At 37.6% G+C, this 4,713-nt stretch overlaps 1 pseudogene; it reads right to left on the bottom strand.

Moving 5' to 3' along the window:
- Positions 1 to 3,565: 3,565 nt before the first annotated feature.
- LOC150015760 (microtubule-associated protein RP/EB family member 1 pseudogene) lies at positions 3,566 to 4,378 on the bottom strand (annotated as a pseudogene).
- Between the last annotated feature and the right edge of the window lie 335 nt (positions 4,379 to 4,713).

Raw genomic sequence — 4,713 nt, 5'->3', positions numbered from 1 at the left:
GTTGGTATTTGGTTGGGTTTTTGTTGTTGTTATTTTTTTTGTTTTGGGGGGGGCGGTTCCCCAAAACATGATTTCTGGATTCAATTTCTTTGTCTGGGCAATGTTTTAGATCATGACATATGGATTAACAGATTCTCTGGGAACCAGTGTTTGTTGTGTATAACACTGAAAAATGCTTTCACAATTCTCTGTGTTAAAAGCCAACCAACACCAAGGAGGTATGTTGTCTTGTAACTTATTCTCAAAAGCTATATGTTTGCTTTTCTGTACATTTAAAGGGCGAGTATTTTCTGAAAGCTATTTTTTTAATCTTCCAATTCTAATAGTCTTTCTGATAGATTTATTGAGATGTAATTCACACACAATAAAATTTGCCCTTCTAAAGTGTTCAACTTAGTGTTTTTAAATATATTCACAGTGTTGTGTAAAGGTCACTAACTCTGGAACATGTTCATCACCTCCCTCCAAAAATCTGTACTCATTAACAACCATTTTTCATTCCCTACAACACCAGGCTCTAGAAAACACTAATCTAATTTCTGTCTACATGAATTTTCCCATTCTGGTTATTTCATACAAATTGGAATATACAATAGGCAGTCTTTTATGACCGACTTCTTCCACTTAGCATGTTTCCAAAGTTCATCCATATGATAATTCCGCACTTCATTACTTTTTGATGCTGTATAACTATAGTTGATGGACATTTAGGTAATGTACACTTTTTGGTTACTATGAATAATGCTGCTATGACAATGTGTTTACAAGTTTTTCTTTGGTTATGTTTTCATTTGTTTTGGGCTAGGAGTAGAATTGCCGAGTTAGGTGGTGACTTTATGTTTAACATTTTGAGAAACCATAAAACTTTTCAAAAGTGGGTGCACCACTTTATCATCCTACCAACAATGAAGGTTCAGTTCCTTCACACCCTTGCCAATACTTGTTATTTTCTTTTTTTTTTTTTTAACTTTTGGTGGTGGTGGTGGTTGTTGTTGTTGTTGTTGTTGTTATAGCTATCCTGGTGGATGTGAAGTGGCTTCTAATTGTGGTTTTGACTTGCATATCCCCAATGACTAATGAAGTTGAGCATTAGCTCATGTGCTTATTGGCCTTTTGTATATCATCTTTGGAGAAATGTTTATTATTCAAATATCTTACCAAATATAAATTCATTATACAAACATCTTACCAAATTCTGTGGGTTGTCTTTTGCATTTATTGATGATGTTAAAAGTTTTAATTTTGATGACATTCAATCTATTTTTTCATTTGTCACTTGTCTGCCTAACTCAGGGTCATGAAGATGAGCATGGTTTCTTCTAAGCTTTATACTTTTAGATATGACATAAATGTCTATGATTCATTTTTAGTTAATTTTTGACTATAGTTGTTTACAGGTCTAACCTAATTGTTTGCTTGTGAATGTCCAGGTGTTCTAGCATCATATATTGAAACTATTCTTTACTTATTGAATTGTCTTAACACACTTGTCAAAAGTCAATTTATCATAAATGTAAGGATTAAATTCTGGAGTTTCAATCATATTCCAGTATCACATATATTCTTATGCCAGTATCACACACTGCCTTGAGTACTGGAAGGTTTGCCACAAATTTTTAAGTAGAAAAGAGTCCTGCAATTTGTTCATCTTTTTCAAATTATTTTTTACTATTCTGAGTTTTTTGCATTTCTTTATAACTTCTAGATCAGCCTAGCAATTTCTATATAAAGGCAGCTGGGTTTTTGACAGGGATCGCATTGAATCTGTAGGTCTATTTGAAGAGTATTTGCATCTGAACAATATTGTCTCCCAATCAATAAACTTAAAATGCCATTCTTTACTTAGGTCTTCCTTATTTTATTTTTTTATACATATTTTTAAATATTTTACTTATTTATTTATTTATTTTTTGAAGTACAGAATTTTATTTAGAAACTGTTTAAAGTAGAAAAAAACCTGTCAAGAAAGACCAGGTGGAAAATGAATTCCCAATAAAATGAAATTTTAGGGCAACAAAAGTTTAAAAGGCCATGAAAGAGAAATAGCACTACGGTTATTTGAACAATGGCTAGTTACTTGCATTTTTGGCATTGATAATCACTGAACTGAATCTGGGTTTTCCTCTGAATTCCACAGCGTGCACTACACAACAGTTTATCATAAAATACCTGCTCTCTACACACATTTTAGGACAAACTACCACCAGAAACAAATCAATACAAATACATCAGGGGCTGAGCAATCTTAGTAGTGGGTGACACAGAATTTGCAGAATTCTGCTGAACAAAGGAAATGAATAGGCTGTGGGCAAAGCAAATGAGCAAGTGTTAAGGAATGAAATATTTTAAATATTAATAATTAATTCAGACACGGTACTGTATTTTCTGCAAAAGAAAATTTACATTTAATAACACGCTAATGAATTTTATCTCTGAAGAGATTAGTGACTGGCAAAGTACTCTGTAACAGCAGAGGGCTGTGGACAGACAGCAGGTACCAGAAACACGCAGCCTTGCAGATCCCAAGGCAGCGATGGCCTTCACTGATCACCCCTTTGTCAGGGGTCCAAATAGAACTTGTAGCATGATCACATGTCAGCTAAACTTCCACTCTAAGCAGCAGACCTTAAGGAGCCATAAAGGAGTCCCCAGTGGGCAAGGAAAGCAGAGAAATATGTTAAATATAAACTTAAAAGACAGTAAAATGGGACACAACCCCCACTCAAATCCCAGAGATGTGGGCAAGTCCCCAAAAGTAGTTGTTAGATTTAAAAACTGAACACACCTCATTTCCAAAAAAAAACCACAGTACATAGGAATTTCGGGGGTAATTGGAAAAATCATCAGAGAAATGCTCAATGAAAATCAAGCTATTCAACTCAAACATCTCAGGGTTGAAACACACCCTGTCTGCATTCAGCCAACAATGCCTCTTGCTTCTTAGCAGAGATGCAATTGGTCAAGGACACCAAATGGCTTTACAAAGCAGTTTTTTAAAGTCTCCTTCTGGGCCAAGGTTAGGCCTGTGAAGATTCAAGCAGCCCTGCGAGGCCTACGAACAGCAGGCTCCAAAGTTCCAAGGTCTGGTCCTTCCTTCCCAGACACAAGGGCAACATACAAACTCTCCTCTAAGGTTACATTTTATATTTTGAAATATGGAAGCATATTTTAAATACTCTTAAGGCATTTATTTATTAAAACGTTCTTTGCCAAAATTTCAGATTAGCTTAAAATTCAAATCAGTCTTTACCTCAGCGTATCACATAAAAACACCTTCTCCAGCAATCAGTGGTACCGGCGTCCATACGGTGAGCCCATGGTCAGCCTCTTTGTTTCCTAGGTGAACCCACTAGATGTTAATACTGCTCTGCTACAAGGTAAAAGCTCCTAACTCAAACTTATTGGAAAAGGAGTAAAGCTTCTGCAAAGTGCATTTTAAGAAGAAGTACTTTTTGCTTATGAAAAGAAACCAATGAGTCCTCTAAGAATAATAAAAGGGAGTATTTTACAGTTAAGCACATGATTTGGAGTGAAGAATTCAGATGTTGCTTTGCTGGTCCAGGATATTAATTAATACTCTTCTTGTTCCTCCTGCGGGCCCCCTTCATCAGGTATCACAAATCCTTCATCTGTGGCACAAAGAATGTCCACAATCCTCTGCAATACAGGGTTGTTTTCCCCCTCATTCTCCTGGCAAATCAATTCAATGTTCCTTAGCTTTCCAAAGTAGAAATCTCTTTCTTTCTCCAAGTCTTCGATGGTAAGTTTCAATACGTTGACCTGCTGCATCAGTTCAGCTGCTTCATCATCCCCGTTGCCCACACCAGGATTCTTCCGCACCACACCTGGGCCAGCCTTAGGGGATTGCAATAGTTTTGTGTGTCGCAATGGGCCTCTGTGGAGCTGCACTGCTAGAGCTGAGAGGTCTCTTCGGTTTGTTCAGAGCTGGAGCAACAAGGGAGGGGGCCACTGTAGTTTCTTGACCTTGCCTGGCATCAACAGGGTCATAGTCCTTTCCATCATAGTTTGTATCAAAAAACTTCTTGAACCACTGAACGAATTCAAAATTGTCCTGAAACTTTCCTTTTACTAATTTGTCCACGAAAATTATTTTGTCAACACCCATTCTCTTAAAACCTGCTTGTAGTATGTTGAAGTTCTGGATGTATTCATGTTCTAGCTTAGCTTGGAATTTCACTTTCTTCAAGGCAATGGAGCCAGGGAACAGCATGTCCATAAACTGACAATAGGCAGCCCCAGAGCACAACTATTCAATCTTTGTTAGATTCAACTGCAGTGACTCATTGATCCAGGCCAGCATGTCATGTCAACTTAGGTTATCGCTGGTGACTAACATTAAGTATACATTTACTGCCATCTTTGGCTCTCGGTGGAACCCCATCCACTGTCCATGCCTGGCTCTGGTTCCGTCTTTGTCTCGTTCAATTTACTTATTTATTTTTAGAGAGCAGGGAAGGGAGGGAGAGAAACAGCAATGTGTGAGAGACACATCAATCAGTTGCCTCTCGCATGTCCCCAACTAGGGATCTGGCCTGAAACCCAGGCATGTGCCCTGACTGGGAATCAAACTGGCGAACTTTTGGTTTACAGGCTGGTACTCAGTCCACTGTGCCACACCAACCAGGGAACCAATATCTATTTTTTTAGTCAACATTTCAGCAGACCCAAGAACCATTACTTATAGAGAAGTGG

The sequence above is a fragment of the Furipterus horrens genome, unplaced genomic scaffold (genome assembly GCF_987537825.1).
Source record: "Furipterus horrens unplaced genomic scaffold, mFurHor1.1.pri manual_scaffold_3, whole genome shotgun sequence".
In the NCBI taxonomy this organism is placed as follows: Eukaryota; Metazoa; Chordata; class Mammalia; order Chiroptera; family Furipteridae; genus Furipterus; species Furipterus horrens.
This window is presented reverse-complemented; position numbering and strand designations above follow the sequence as displayed.